Raw genomic sequence first — 16,937 nt, 5'->3', positions numbered from 1 at the left:
GTAGCTTAGGGCTTAGGGCCTCATCAAACCTAAATCCGGCCCTGTATATGCGCTTTATAATCTGAGACAGCTCCATATATTTTTAAACACCTCCTGAACTTGCTTTGCTACCTGCAAATTGAGCAGTGTACATGGCATGGAGATGTAAGCTAGACGGAAGATTCAGAAATATCACCCTCCTCTTTTGTTATGTCTCCTGTTCTGTAGGATTTTTACTGATGCCTGCTTGTTTCACGGGCTTGAGGGTCCCAGCCACGCTGAAGAACTCGCTCCATGAGAGGAAAGGCATCTGCTTACACATGTTTCCATGGTGCTCTGAAACCTCATTTTGCTCTCTTAAGTGCACTTCCATGTCCACTTGCCCCGTCTTCCAGCCCTTTGATATTCATGTGTTCATAAGCACAACAAAGGACAATGAAACCATGCCTTGGTGAATATCAGAAACATCCACAACATCCTTCATATCAGGTTTCCTCCTTCTTTTAGTGGATTCCTTTGTCAAGTCATACCACTCACTAGGCATATCCCCATTCCTGTTTCCTTACATAAATATTATTATTGAAATAAGAGGCAGACTTCCTCGCTGTCTCTGAAAGTGAAGCTGATATTGATCTTACGATGCCAGCTTTTGTTGGTAATAATTTCATTTTTACCGGGGATTTTGACTCGTTTGCTTCTTTTGAGACCAAGGACTCATCTACACGGCTGCAAATAAAACGTTTTAAATGTGTTGTAAGGTGCAGTGTAGAAATGTGACACTAGATGGCCACAGGGAGCTATGCAAAATTCAATGTATTTTTCAAAACGTTTTTTAAAAAAGCATTTTCATAGCGTTTTTTAAAATATGTGTGTAGATTCCACCAAAGAACAGAACAGGATGTCCACAAGGTTGCTTATGCAAGAGCAGAGATGGGAAATCTGTGGCCCTCCACATACTGTCAGGGTCTGGATGAGAGACTCTCAGGAAACCATGTGTACATTGCCTTGGGTTTCATGGCGGAAAACAGTTAAGATAAAATGTAAGAAGCTAATAAAAATAGAGAACAGTTAACCATGCATGTGTCATAACATCTAGTTCCAGCTTCCAAAGCTGGGCCAAATGCAAAACATTTTCTTCTAGTACAGCACTTTGAACAACAATTCCGTCGTTCTTATTTTCAGAACGCTCTCATCACTGAGGAGCCAACAGGATCAATATTACATACTTGTGATTTCATACAGTCTTCTAAAGGCAGAATTCCCTTGGTCTGTTTTCAAAATAAGGCTTACACAATGTCTGCCTTGAATGTTTTTCCAGTTCAAATAGTCCCAGAATCAACAAGGGAGCAATTAAACATTCACTATGACATTATCGTAATGCCATTAATTGCATTTATGTAACTCTTGTTGTGTTCAAAAATGTAGTAAAAGTACCAGCAGCAAGTCTCCTGCATGCTGATTAATCGTACTGAACAAATCATGCTGTTCCATCACAAAAACTGTCCACTTCTAATATCCTCTCTTTCTCTTTCTCTCCTTATCTTTTTGAAGTGAATATATAATGCTGAAAAGGGATTGTTATTATTTTTTTACCCAATGAGAACAGGGAGAGCTCACAAAGCGAAAAATTGTGAGCCCCAGAGGTAAGCCTTTAGACTTCAAAGAAGCACATATTTTTCATAGTTCAGAACCACTGCAAATACTACCCTATCAGAAAATGAATTTGAAGCTACCTTTTTTTGCATTCATGTTCATCTTTAATTCACTGGCGCCATGAGAGACACACATTTCATACAGAACAGTTTTGTGCTGCATTCATGAAGAAAAATTCAAGAGCTCAAAGCCATTGTTTAAAGTTGTTTTGCATATTGCAAAATGGGCTTTTCCTATAGAGGCAAGGGCTGGTGGAGGTAGAAGTGATCCTTCTCGGTTAGAAATGCAAGAAGGCATCGATTTCTGCTCTGACCCCTGTTTAACGCATGATGCACTGTTTCCATTCTACTGCAGTTCAGTTTCTGACAAAACTACATTATTGGCCTTGCTGTCTACCGTGGAAGAATTTTACCAAATGAATTACACTGTCATTGCATTACTCCTTGCCATTCATTTCAGAGCAAAGAGGATTTGTTATGATGCAAAGGAAACACGAGGCAATACCAAACACAGCAATTCCTCTGTGCACTCATACAAACTGCCTAGGCTGGCCCACTGTACCTATGCTACCGTAAGTGGTTGTTAATGCCATTTAAGCCATGCTAATCTCTACCGCAAGGATGCAAGCACCATGTCAGATTTAGTTTGGGTTTGCAAATATTCAGTTATCTGTCAAGTCCTGTTTCTGCGTTCTCCCAGGAATTTATTTGCTGCTAAAACTATGTAAACTAAAAGGAGACTGGTTTACAGGCAAGTTGCGAGCAGACGGAATAGTCCTGCTTTTTGTGAACTTTTGTTCTTAGAAAATGAGATAGTTAAGGAGAGAGATCACCCTAAATAGTTCTAAGAATATTTTTAGCATGCATGCGTAGAATTATGAACAGTAAATCAAGAAAACACAAGCACGTAGGTCAGATCTTTTTGTGCTCTGTTAGACAGAAATAAAATATTTCATTTGCCATACAGTACTTACTTATTAATTTATTTCCTCATACTTATATTCCTCCTTCCTTCCTAAGGAAAACACAGAGTGTCTAGTAGCAACACAGTATCACCTATGCCTCAGTACAACACAGTGAAATAATGGATTATAGCACATTATAACTGGCTATGAGAACAGAATAAAAACAATAAATTCAGATGTTGCTCAACTTCAGATATGTTATGCTGCCGACCTTAAACAAATCTGAACAAATAGAAAAATACAAATTGCATATCACATATTCATCACGCCATGACTAAACATACAGTTTCCTCCCCTCAAATATATAAACGATACAAAACACGGCACAGTGTTACAATGTTTTTGCAATATTTACAACAAACTAAAAGAGAACAATTTTTTTTGAAAGCTACGTTTTGCAATCTTTGTAAATAACTGTGTGTTTTCTGAACGGTTGGTTTCTTAACAAGCTTTATAAGTCTTTAGATTTTGATGCTGTCCACTGTGATATTGCATAAATAATACTTGCAGCAGTAAGGAAGAAAAGACGTGAGTTGATTGCGAATACTAGTAGGTGAGGCATCTTTAGGGCTGCCATATTTCAAAAAGTAAAATTCCTGACACTACCCAAAGCAGCTCACAAGGGCGTGCGATTTATTACACACCCAAATCTGATGCACACCCATAGCTTCTATCCGAGAAGTGTGTACCAACTCAAAACGTGGTGCAATGAGAGAAAGAAGAAGTTTTGCATTTGCAGTGCTATCCGTTCTGAAACTCAGCTGTTAAGATTAATAGTAAACAGACTATTATGTAACAGCACTAAGAAAAAAAAGCTAGAAGGTATGCATTTGCAAATCCTGAGGATATGATTAGATATAGATTTGTGTTCAGTGCCAATCACAAAAGGATCATGGGGGAAAGTATTCAGGGAGCATGAAAGGAATTGTAAAAGGCATCTGCAGAACCTCACAGCCTACAGTCAAATGGGGGGGGGGGAACCCTCTGCATTGGATACTGAGAAATTTATTTCCTGTAGGGCAGGAAAGAGAGGTCACATAAGTTCAAAGAAGAACAAGCCACCTTGATCACAAGGAAAAGCAGACAGACATGCACACCCAAAGCCCACACAATGTGCTTGCTGAGGCAAATGACACCTCTATGAGTTTGCCTTGCATTTTGGTCAAAATATCACAGATGTGGGAATGTGAATCAAGTAAATTATTTCAAACCGTTCTGTTTCATTTTGATCATTTAAATGTTTCTCGCAAACGGCTTACGGGTTTTGCCACAATCAAGGGGCATATACACTTTCTTTTTACAATAAATAAATGAAATCACTGCTCTTCTATGTCCAGAACAAATGGCATGGGAAGGTGGAAAAATCACAGGTCTCTTTCTGAGTTTATTAGTCTCTTTCAGTCTCCCAGGGATAACTTATACAGGTTATCCTAGATGAGTAGCTGTGCCTATAAGTGCAGTTTGAGCACACAAAAATTGCCGCTGTGGGGCCCACAATCCAGATAGAATGGGGGTTTGGAGGACTTTAACCCTTGTTCCTGCTGTGCCGTCCCCAAAGTCAACAATTTGCATTCAAAAAAACCATCCAGCTTGCTTCACTGCCTCCCCTTGCTCCCCCAGAAATACAAACCACACATATTGGGTCCATGGCAGCTTTCAAAAAGGAGTCTTTCCCAATCCTACTGGGAGATGTCTGAGACTGAACATGGGATCTTTTGCTTCTATTCCCCCCCCCCCCCCAATTTTCAAACATGCATCCTAACTGTGGTTAAACCAGTCTTAATAACATTGTTAAGTGACTTCCTCAAATCCCCCTGGTTGAATTTCATTGTATATCATTTTAGCAGTTTTCCAAAATCAATCTTCTCAAAAAATTAACTTGATCACTTAGCATCTTTCATTCTTTCAAATCTAATTTTAATCATCTTAATTCCTATCCTTACATATTTAAATCCTAAGCCTATCTAATATTTGCAAGCTTTTCCAATTAAATTATCTGAACATATTTAGCTAAATAGTCTTTAAATTTTATCCATTCTTCCTGGTACTCCTCCTCCTTCTGGTTGCGGACTCTTCCAGTCAGGTCGGCTAGCTCCGAAAAATCCATCATCTTCATCTGCCAATCTTCCACTGTTGGTTCTTTTGCTTCTAACACAGGTACTCACATACCCCACAAGTGTCCTGGAAAAATGGGACATACTGTTTTCTCATGGAAGAGCACGGCGGCCATTTTGAGTACTGCAATCTCGTGTGATTTCACATCATGATCTCATGCCAAAACTCCCCCCTGAAAAATGCTTTCTTGGGGGCCACGATCTCACACAGTACCCCAAAGCATGCATTTTTGGGCACCATGCGAGCACAGCCTCGAAAAAGCACGTCTTTAGGTGATCTCTCACAGGTCATATGATTCACACTGTCGGGAAGATTTGCATCCTGGTTTGGGAACTTGAGATGTTGGTGGCCTTCAATAATACCTAACCTATTTTCAAAATTACTGAGGAAACCTTAAGGCATTACATAAGTGCTGGCAGAATTATTCTGTTACCATTTTTCCATAAATTTTTTTTTTACACCCATTCTAGTTTGTAAGAAGGAAGCTGCCTTACTCACTTAAAAAAAATAAAAAATAGTATGCTTTGCCTTGTCATCCCATTTATTATTAAAAAATTGAAATGCTTCCCAAAAGCGATTGTTCGAAACATATTGTCTTAATATCTTGCACAGTTTTTCATAACACTGTTACTCAACGTTAGCAGAGATTCATTACTCAGACCATCTGGAAGTGCCAAAACTAGTAACAGCACCGCTCAGTCATTTTTTAAGGGAGCAAAAGCTCTCCGCTGAACTCCACTGTTTTAATTCTTCCAGGCATTGCACAAATGCGGCCCATGGGGCATGACAGATAAAACTCTGAGGATAGCCAGAAATTGGCGATAGCAGCAGGGTTTGCTTGGACAACATCTGTTGTGTATAGGACCATTGGCGTGGGTAGACATCAAAACATAATCACCATAGCTGTCAAGTGTCCCTTATTTGAAGGGACAGTCCCTTATTCCAGCGCCATGTCCCGCTGCTGTCCCTTATTGATGATGTCCCTTAAATTTCAAAGGAAGTAGCTCCTCTCGCTATCTCTCTGCCGGCCAGGGAGGAGGGAGGCTCCAACTGTGTTGCTTGGCTATGTTGCTCACCCAATAAGAAGGGGGGTGGAGCTTGCATGCCTTGTGTGTGGCTAGTTAATGCAAGCTGAGGGGTTTTTTGAATGCTGGACGCCATTTTGTTGCACGTGCTGCTGCAAACTTTGCAGTACAAAGCCAGGCCGGGGAGCCATCTTAAGTTGAGGCTGCATAGGCCTTGTGGTGCATGTGATTCAGATTCTATTCAGTTGAACCTCTGGTTACAAAGTTGGTTGGACAGTGTTCTCAACGCTACCAGCATGAGTTTGACCAGACTGCAGGAGGACAGGAAGACCGGAATGCCTGGAACAGGTGAGGCTGCAGGTTCCTTATTTGGGCTGCTGATCCCTTATTTTCAAGGCTGCTGGTCCCTTATTTTCAAATCTGTAAGTTGACAGCTATGATAATCACCGAAGTTTGCTGAGCGAGCAAGACAGAGGAATGAAGAATTGTGAGAGTGAGCTCCTGCTTTATGGCATTGCATGAGCGGTTTCTGTCTAGTTAACAGTTCTGATACTGAAAGCACCACCGTTAACGGGAGGCATTTCTGCTGTGTCAAGACTTTGTCGTACATATGTCACTAGCTCTATTGCCAGTTCCTGGAATGGAATCACCCGTTCGTTTCCAACAGACACATGGAACAATAGCTGAAATATTGGAAGATGCTGCATATTTGTCTTCCTGTGGGGATCAGAAGAAAGAAGCCAGGGCATCTTCCAAACATAACAATCCATGGGAAACGCAAAGGCTGTATCCTATACTGCAGACTGAAGCTGGTTTCATGACAATTTCCATCAGCCGCAACTAGGAAGTTGTTGTCCAAAGTATCTCCAGTATAACTGAAGGAATGTCTCCACCTTCATCGTTCAGCATGAGGTCCACCTCCGAGGGTCTTCTGTAGGTTACCTCATTCCGAGAAGCGAAGTTACAGGGAATCAGGCAGAGGGCCTTCTCAGCAGCAAAACACCCTCCCATCAGACGTGAGAGAGATAAAGAACTGCACAACTTTTAGAAGACACCTGAAGGCAGCCCTGTATTGGGAAGTTATTAATGTTTGATGTTAAGTTTTTGTATGTGCTGGAAGCCGCCCAGAGTGGCTGGGGCGACCTGGCCAGATGGGCAGGGTATAAATAATAAAATTATTATTAAATCATTATTATCTGGAGGGGGAAGGCTGGCTTAAGGCACTTTTAACTAGGGACATATTCTCACCACCTCACACTGCAGATGGTAACATTCTGCACGCTGACAGGAAGAGCACATCCGCAACACCAATAACAAAGAGGCAAAGGCAGCGCTGCCTCAGGGCGATGTAACTCAAGTTAGAAAAGGCACAAAATAACTACCTTGTTGTTTTTCAAGGTCTCTGTCAGGTTTCGACAGTGGATTCATGGAAAAGTATTAATGATTCATGTGGGATTTAGCCTTCTTCACAAATCCTGCTTTCGGCCCAGTTCAAATCTTGTGAGAGTGACACCCTGCTCTGCTGCAAAGTTGTTTCTGTGCACAAAGCTAGGTGCCTAAAGGAATAAAAAAAAACGAAGCAGGAACTGTTCTGTGCTTCCTTAGATTAAGGTTCAGATATATTACAGTGGTACCTCGGGTTAAGAACTCAATTCATTCCGGAGGTCCGTTCTTAACCTGAAACTGTTCTTAACCTGAAGCACCACTTTAGCTAATGGGGCCTCCTGCTGCCGCTGCACAATTTCTGTTCTCATCCTGAAGCAAAGTTCCTAACCTGAGGTGCTATTTCTGGGTTAGCGGAGTTTGTAACCTGAAGCGTCTGTAACCTGAAGCATCTGTAACCCGAGTTACCACTGTATACCATTTCTGTCCTGCACAGCATTTGTGATTCTGTGTGTACAACCCACCCTGCTACCCCCAGCTGCATTTGCATGCCAAGGCACCTGAGCCACAAAGTTCCCAGGAAAACAATAAATCACACTGACACGGAGTGTTTTGGTTTATGGGTTTGAATAGGCATTAACTTTAATGAGTAGAATGTGCCCTTTTGTTTTAAATGCATCTCTGGGTTATTTGTGGGGCATAGGAATTCGTTCACCCCCCCCCCCCAAAATAGTCTGGCCACCCACAAGGTCTGAGGGACAGTGGACCGGCCCCCTGCTGAAAAAGTTTGCTGACCCCTGGATTAGTTGGAAACTGCTCTGAGTGTGTGTAACTGATGGGGCACTATGGCAGGGGAAAAGTCTAATTCTCATCTTACCCTGCACTGTGGCTGAGGCCAAATTCAGATGGGTGAGGGTTCTGGTGCAGTTGATGAGCGGCAAAGAGGGAGATCCCCGGCTGCGTCCTGACTTTATAGGGCAGCTGATTGGCTGGCCAGGGGGTGATGTGGCCAGGAATCCCCCCAATCGTGCAGGGACTGGCCTCCACCCACCGCGTGCATGGAGGGGCCGTGAAGCCCACAACCCCACCTCCTCTGAAGGGCGGAAGTGGATTTCTCCAAATAGGACCCTGCTTTCCCACAAGGGAAATAAAATAAAATAAAATAAGTTTTTTTTTGGTATGTTAAAGACTAACAATTTTATTATGGAATAAGCTTTCGTGGACCAGAAAAAAATAATAATATTCTGACCGTGTGCAGTTTCACACCCCCCCCCGCCCAGCATTTGTCAACATCAGTGAACAAAAAGGAATTTCCCTGAGTGTATAAAGTTTCACATTTTAAAATCACTTCCATGGAAACAAACAGTAAGCCTTTAATGGAAGGGAGGAAACGCCTTTCATACAATTACTGGAATTGAACGATGTCTCAGTGTCCATATGAAGGTAATAATTGTTGTGTGAGAGATTTCGGAGTCTTTTTTATTCATATTTATTAATAAATATATGTACCACATTTGCAATATTTTTTTTCCTCCTGTGTGTTCTTATTTATTATTCCCTCCATGATATATTGTATTCCCCTCCCCTCCCCCCGCTGCTGGAATTCTTGGGGTCAAGCTTTCTGTATTACTACACAACTAATTTGTTTCCATTTCCAACAAAAAGAATGAAAAACTGAATATTTGAGGATGTTAGCTTGTTCAAGGACGCGGGTGGCGCTGTGGGTAAAAGCCTCAGCGCCTAGGGCTTGCCGATCGAAAGGTCGGCGGTTCGAATCCCCGCGGCGGGGTGCGCTCCCTTCGTTCGGTCCAAGCGCCTGCCAACCTAGCAGTTCAAAAGCACTCCTGGGTGCAAGTAGATAAATAGGGACCGCTTACTAGCGGGAAGGTAAACGGCGTTTTCGTGTGTGGCTCTGGCTCGCCAGAGCAGCGATGTCACGCTGGCCACGTGACCCGGAAGTGTCTCCGGACAGCGCTGGCCCCCGGCCTCTTGAGTGAGATGGGCGCACAACCCTAGAGTCTGGCAAGACTGGCCCGTACGGGCAGGGGTACCTTTACCTTTACCTTTAGCTTGTTCAACTTACTTTCTCAACATTCATTTGTTGTATGAGAGAGAAGGCATTGAATCGACTAACATTTTCTCTTTGCGGAAATTGTAAAACAGAACTGTAAATTTCATCCGTTTTTATCTGGACTGTTGTTTTGAAGGAAACAACAAATAATTTCCTCATGCCAAAACAGCACATCCCTGTGACCTGCCAAAAAGACTGGATTATCCAAGCTCTCTTATGTATTTGAGTTTGATTTTTTGTTGTTATATTATTATTGTTGTTTGGCTGTTCATCAGAAAGTGACTTCAGTAAAGGAATGGAACAAGTCTCCATCAGATTTTCCTTATTTAAACTTTCAAGAAAAGCTTGAGCCCAGGTCACCAGAGAAGGTAAGGTTCGACAATGCAAATGTATCAATAGTAACTAACAGGCAAAAGCAATCCATATTGCTCCCTTTTTTGAGGCTGGCTGCCATATCGAACTCATGTGGTTTTTCTAGTAACCAGGGAGGAGTAGGGGGTGGTTTGGGCTACCGTATGTTTGGATTTTCCCGGACATTACAGGGATTTCAAAGGCAGAACTGACGTCTAGGGGGAAATTCTGAAAGGCGGCTCTTAGTCCTGGATCTTAGCCAAGTCAATCACATTTTGTGTGTGTGTCTAAAAAATGCTCAAAAACTTTTGGATTCCCAAAAACACCCCCCCAAACTGAACAACTTTCGGGGTGTCCTGGATTTTACTTTTTGAATTATGGCAACCCTAGGGGTTGTAGAAGCTTGTTTTATTGTGGCAGCTTTAGCAGCTGGGGAGGCAAAAAAAAACTCATGAGAAGCAGATTTTTTGGCTTAATATGCTCAGAGCCTGTTAACTTTCACATCTGGGAGTGATGTTATTTTGGAGCGGACACTGCCTGTTCTTGTAGGACGCAACCCTATAAATCTCTTATCTGGAGCATCTGTAAATAAACCAGGCTTTTATGAAGACACAACAAAGCATTTTAAATTTCTCTGCACTGCAGGCTTATTTTCTATTTTCCGCTTCTTAAGGGCTAAAATTTGAACAATCACACCTACATTTATTAGAACACCCCAAAGTAATTTGCAGACAATTAATTAATGAACGTGGGTGGCGCTGTGGGTTAAACCACAGAGCCTAGGACTTGCCGATCAGAAGGTTGGCGGTTCGAATCCCCGCAACGGGGTCCCTGCTCCTGCCAACCTAGCAGTTTGAAAGCACGCCAGTGCAAGTAGATAAATAGGTATCCCTCCGGTGGGAAGGTAAACGGTGTTTCCGTGTGCTGCTCTGGTTCGCCAGAAGCGGCTTAGTCATCCTGGCCACATGACCCGGAAGCTGTACGTCGGCTCCCTCGGCCACTAAAGTGAGATGAGCACTGCAACCCCAAGGTCGGTCACAACCCCAGAGTCGGTCACAACCCCAGAGTTGGCCCCACAACTGTGGGTGCCCAGGGTTGTGGGTGCCATGCTGTGTGCCTGGCCCTGGCACCAAAATTTGTGGGTGCCCGGTCCCTTCATGGGGAATTTTGTGGGTGCTCGGGCACCCAGGGCCCCAGAGAGTTGACACCTATGAGTGGTTCTATCCTGTGATGTTCTTCGATGAGTTATTGTATCCCCAGATAACGTTGGCACACTTTGCCAAAGGAGGAGAAGGCAGGAGGACTCTTCAGGATGGGCCGTGAGGTATCCAAGATATGGAATGATGAAGCAGCGCTGTTTAATTTCTGCTCAAAGAAATGGCTGGGCAGAAATTATCCTGGCGTCTAGATGAATGAGCGAAAGGGTATAAATCTGGGGACTTTCTGCAGCCTTCGGGCTCCATGCTCATCTCATGACACAGAGATGGGATGGCATGGAAAGAGAGATGAGGCGGCAGAGGAAATTGGAGGATAGGGTGGAACAGTGCAAAAAAGTGGGTTGTAGGTGCTGACCTTTAAAGCCCTAAACGGCCTCGGTCCAGTAAATCTGAAGGAGCGTCTCCACCCCCATCATTCTACCCGGACACTGAAGTCCAGCGCCGAGGGCCTTCTGGCAGTTCCCTCACTGCGAGAAGCCAAGGAACCAGGCAGAGTGCCTTCTCGGTAGTGGCACCTGCCCTGTGGAACGCCCTCCCAGCAGATGTCAAAGAGAAAAACAACTACCAGACTTTTAGAAGACATCTGAAGGCAGCCCTCTTTAGGGAAGCTTTTAATGTTTGATGTATTACGGTATTTTAATATATTGTTGGAAGCCGCCCAGAGTGGATGGGGAAGCCCAGCCAGATGGGTGGGGTATAAATAATAAATTATTATTATTACTACTACTACTACTACTACTACTACTACTACTGGGTGAGGCATGCAGGCTATTCTGGGCCTCTGGATGGAGGCAGCAGTGCAGATAGCCTCTTGGGCACCTGGGGCGAACCGCCCATAGGGATGGAATGGGGCACTTGGTGTCCATAGGGATGGGACGGGACAGGCGCAGTGCCCTTAGAGAGGGAAGGGAGGGGGTGCACGGTGCCCACAGGGTCGGGGCATGCCGCGGTGCCTCAGCTGCCCTACAGCTGGGGGGAGGCAGCAGGTGGACAGTGTGGAACCTGCGGGTGCCGAAACACATGACTCGGGCATGCTGCAGGCCCTGTGGTGAGTGCCGCCCACCATTTTGTCATGGTCCACCCCAGGTGATACCTGGGGTGGACTGCCCCTCCTGCATCACACTTCCTATCCCCCTGGGTGGAGGAATCTGGTCCCTGGTGTGGGCCGTTGCAGTAACCCTGCCAGCTCCCATCCCCCGTTGGCCGGCAGCACTATTAGAAATGTGAGCGAAGCAACCAGTGGGTCTTAGAGAGCCAGTGTGGTGTAGTGGTTAAGAGCGGTAGACTCGTAATCTGGTGAACCGGGTTCGCGTCTCCGCTCCTCCACATGCAGCTGCTGGGTGACCTTGGGCCAGTCACACTTCTCTGAAGTCTCTCAGCCCCACTCACCTCACAGAGTGTTTGTTGTGGGGGAGGAAGGAAAAAAGAGAATGTTAGCCGCTTTGAGGCTCCTTCAGGGTAGTGATAAAGCGGGATATCAAATCCAAACTCTTCTTCTTAGAGGGAAGGAAGGTGGAGAGATTGGGCAAGAGTTGCAGAAGGAGGAAAAAGGAAGGGAAGGAGGAAGGAGTCAGAAGGGAAAGCCGCAAGTGGAGGGAGGAAGGCAGGCAAGCAGGCAGATGGACCGACAGAGGAGGGGAACAGAGCACAGCCAACCCCAGTGGCCATGGAGGAAATCACTGGCAGAGTGCGAAAGGTGACAAAAAGCAACCTTTTTGAGTTTCTGGTCCATGGTTTCTCCCTGCTTCAGAGGCACTGATGCGGGTTCTCCATCCTAAATCTGGGGCTAACCCTGCCCTTGTAAATCATCCATTAACATGACTCAGTCTTGGATGTTGCTGATTGACCATGCATTGGAAAAAATGTGCAGACTCCAAGAGTCCAGAAATGCAATGAAATTCCCTGAAGGGCAGGGAGAGATTGAGGTGTGTGTTAACCTTGGTGTTGAAGGAGAGCAACTAAGAATCTTTTAAGGATCACACGCAAATAGTAGTTTCTGACATTTTATTAACTGAACGCGTCAGCAGCAGAAGGAAAAAAATAAAACAGATATTCATTCATTTGAAGAAATATCTAGTAACACTAAAATTTAGACATTCGTTGTTATTAGATACCAGATGTCAGGCGAAATACTTTAAAATAAAATAAAAAATCCCTTTCTTGACTTCTTAGGTTACTAAAATGATGACTGTCAAAGAATGTTGAACCACCTTCAAAAAGTGCCATTATTCCAAGATGCTAGTTTACTAACCACATTTATAAGAGGATACACCATCCATGCAAGAATGCCCTACAGGTGAGGAATAACCCTGGGTTCAAGCCACTAAGGGCTGGCTCATACAGGCATGGTTGTCCCTTGGCTGGAACATCAAACGACAATCTGCATGTCTCAATGAACTATCACTGATTAATCACCACAGAGAGAACTTTCTTATCACCCAAAATCTACTCAGTTGCAATATCTTTCCATACAGAGAGCTCATATACAGTCATACCTTGGATCCCAAACATCCTGGAACTCGTACATTTTGGCTCCTGAATGCTGCAAACTTGGAAGTGATTGTCCGGTTTGCGGACGTTCTTTTGGAACCCGAACGTCCGACGGGGCTTCCGCGGCTTCTGATTGGCTGCAGGAGCTTCCTTCAGCCAACCAGAAGCCATGCTTTGGTTTCTGAATGTTTTGAAGTCGAACGGACTTCCGGAACAGATTCTATTCGACTTCCAAGGTACAACTGTAGTCACCTGAGAATCCACAAGTGATGGCTGGATCACGTAATGTCCACGCAGGTTTGAAAAAGGCCTCAGCCGATAGCGTCGTAGCACTCAAGTTATAATGACCTAACATCCAGGCCAGTGTACGGAAATGATATGTGGGTCTCAAAGAAATTTAGAATTCTTTTTTAGGGGGGATGGGAACAGAGGTGGAGTTACTTAGAAATAAAGAAAGGAACGGCTGTTATTGAGGTGCATCATGGCAAGCATGGCCACAACCCAAAGTTCTGTGTTTCCAGTGCTTTCCATTGTCTTCTTTGGAAGAAATATTCCCGATTCCACACTGCATATCCAGAGCCTTCTCGCCCTGCTTACAAAAGAAAATCACAGCATGTCCCCAGACCCACAGCTTGGCCTTGGATGCAATGAAACGATTCGGGCTTTTCCTCAGATTTGGGCCAACGCAGCAGCAGCCTGCTAGATTAAAATCGACAGACAAAATGACATTTCAAAGCTCTCCTTGCCTGGCTTTTGAAAAGGAAGGGATGGACCCTGAGGTACCACACCCATGAGCAAGCTCCACAGAAAAGAAAATTGTAAAATAAACATCTGTCCTTCAGTGACACCGTGGGTAGGGCAAATCTGTGTGTCATCGCTCCAAGAAAGATGTGCCTAATAGAATTAAAACATGTTTATTGTGCAACTTTAGGCCCAGATGTGTTTCCAGATGACACACTGTAAGTACAGCACCGTCAGCTAATTAGATTTAAAAACTCCTTTACACCCAAAATCTGAATGCTGTGACCTATATAAAACAGAATATATTTGCATAATTTAGTCAAGGAGAGGAGGAGGTACCCAAAGGGACCGGAAGGATCTTTCTGTGGAAGATTTCCCTCCGACCCCTGGATTCTGAGATCGGACCGCACATTTTCAACCATTTTTTTAAATAACTCTAAAAAGAAGAAGATATTCTTAGGAACATGAATCCTGTAGACCAGAGGTTCACAAACTGTGGGTCCCCAGATGTTGTTGGACTACAACTCCCATCATCCCTGAGCTCTGGCCTTGCTAGCTAGGGGCAATGGGAGTTGTAGTTCAACAACATCTGGGGACCCACAGGTTGAGAAAGGCTGCTGTAGACTTTACTGCCATGGAATCACAGGCAACACACAACCTTGAATAAATCCATGCTTTTTCAAATGACAGGAATGGCTCCAAGAACCCAACGACTTAAATTTTGTAACACCACACGGCCGCTTCAATACATTTCATTACTCCGTCAAATGCCATCCTAAATAACAAAATAACAAGAATTTGCCAAGCTTTCCCTAAAGCATCTGAATATGATTATACAATCGTGACGACAACCATTCAAAGCTTTTTCAAGCCTCAAAAGCATTGTAACGGCTCACAAAATTAGCTGCCTACTGAAGCCTGTTAAATGACAATTAATGTGCAGCCTTGGAAAAAAAAGGAGGAAATTGAACACTTCACATTGCACCGTGGCATTTATAGGCAGATGTTGTTCTGAGAAAGACGAAGGGGCTTCATTTCCCTTCTTGCCAGTCCTTTCATAAGAAGTCAGAACCACATTGGTATGAGACTGTTCCATCACCAGTAGCAGTGACTAGACAGTTCTCATTTTTTCTCCACATTAAATAAGCCACATATTATTTATTTATTTTAGTGAAACTGTCGTCCCCCCCCCGGCATGCCCATTTTCTTTGTTCCTAAGTCTTTTGGGGAATTTATTTCACCTGCGTCCATGTGCTCTTGTAGCTTTTTCCTGCTAGTCAATATACATGATTTAAAATAAAAATAAAAATACCTCAACATTAAAAAAAAATAAAATGCATCAGTGGTATTATCCACAGAGTAAAGCCCTTCTCAGTGTAAGTGGAGACAGCAGAATAAAGTTTGGGAAAGGCATGAGAAACAAGAATATCGCACTTACATGCAGACCTCAAGAGGCTAAGTCTCCCAGAAGGTTTTCCTGCTTGCAGTTAAGCTACATTGCATCCCACTGACTTCTGCTGGATTTAAGTACTTTAGGGGGTATACATGGAATGAGAGGAGTTGCAGTCCAGCAACATCTGAGAGGCCATGGGTTCCTCATCCCCAGGTCTTTTTTTTCCAGCTGGAACTCACCGGAACTCGATTCTGGCACCTCTCAGGTGGGCAGTGGCATAGCATGGGGGGTGCAGGGGGGGCCGGCCGCACCGGGCGCAACATCTAGGGGTTAGGGTTAGGGGGCGCAAATCCATGGGTTAGGGGGCACAAATCCACGGGTTAGGGGGCACAAATTACTTGCCTTGCCCCAGGTGCTGACAACCCACGCTACGCCACTGCAGGTGGGTGCCATTGCCATTATAAGAGGACAAGGGAGGCTTTCCAGCACCTCTTTTTCTAGAAAACTCTCCCTGCTCATCCCTATTAGGGCTGGGCAATATAGCAATTTGAAGTCCAGTTCAAAGTCCATATCACAGTTTTTGACCTGGCAATACATTGCAAATCATGATGCGTACACGCTATGCAAACAATCACAGTGTGGGGAGAACTGCGAGGCTGGTCAACTGTATACCTTGACACCGTGATATATCAGTACATCGCGACGTTTCACGAGTGATACATCGGCAAGTTTAAAAACAGCTCCATCTTCATTTCAGACGTTGCGATAGATCAGTTTATCACAATGTTTAGCGGCTGATGTATCACGAAGCTGAAAACCAAATACTGCCTAGCCCTGTGGTTCACCTCTAGATACTGTATTTTTCGCTCTATAGGAAGCACCCGACCATAGGATGCACCTTGTTTTAGAGGGAGGGAACAAGAAAAAAAAATCCCCTCTGCTCAGCGCCCCTTCAGTGAAGCGGCAGGAGAAACGGAGCCCCTTCCATTTCTCCTCCCGCTTGGCTGAAGGGGTGCTGCGCAGCTCTCCCTCTCTGCTGAAGCCAGGAGAGTCTTGCTCTCCCGGCTTCAGCGAGAGGAACCTGAAGCCTCCGCAGCCTCCTTCAGTGAAAGGAACCTGAAGCCTGCGGAGCACAGCGGGAACTCGCGCTGCACTCCGAAGGCTTCAGGCGGCTATTCCTGAAGCCTGGAGCATGAGAGGGGTCGGTGCGCACTAGCCAAGGAGTCTGCACCAGCCAATGCAGCCAAGGAGTCTGCATTCGCTCCATAAGATGCACACACATTTCCCCTTAATTTTTGGAGGGGAAAAAGTGCATCTTATAGAGCGAAAAATACGGGTAGTTCAATCCTTATTTCAAACATTGTGATAGATTGGTCTATCGTGACGTTTGGCTGGCAATATACCATGATGTTGAAAAACAGATATTGCCCAGCCCTAATCCCTTTCCTTTGCCTTCTATACCAAATTACTGCCAGCGCTACTGCCAGTGCAGACTCCTGGGTCCATAAGCCTTAGAAAAAATGATACCTGAGTCAACTCATGAATGGGTCAGGGC

At 44.5% G+C, this 16,937-nt stretch overlaps 1 long non-coding RNA gene across 1 annotated transcript; it reads left to right on the top strand.

Moving 5' to 3' along the window:
• Positions 1-12,190: 12,190 nt before the first annotated feature.
• On the top strand, positions 12,191-16,891 carry LOC310664862. The gene is made up of 2 exons (XR_014505083.1): positions 12,191-15,647; positions 15,825-16,891. It is a non-coding gene; the product is annotated as an uncharacterized lncRNA (long non-coding RNA).
• The last annotated feature ends 46 nt before the right edge of the window (positions 16,892-16,937 follow it).

This window comes from Podarcis tiliguerta (genome assembly GCF_965153285.1).
Source record: "Podarcis tiliguerta genome assembly, chromosome: 1".
Taxonomy (NCBI): Eukaryota; Metazoa; Chordata; class Lepidosauria; order Squamata; family Lacertidae; genus Podarcis; species Podarcis tiliguerta.
This window is presented reverse-complemented; position numbering and strand designations above follow the sequence as displayed.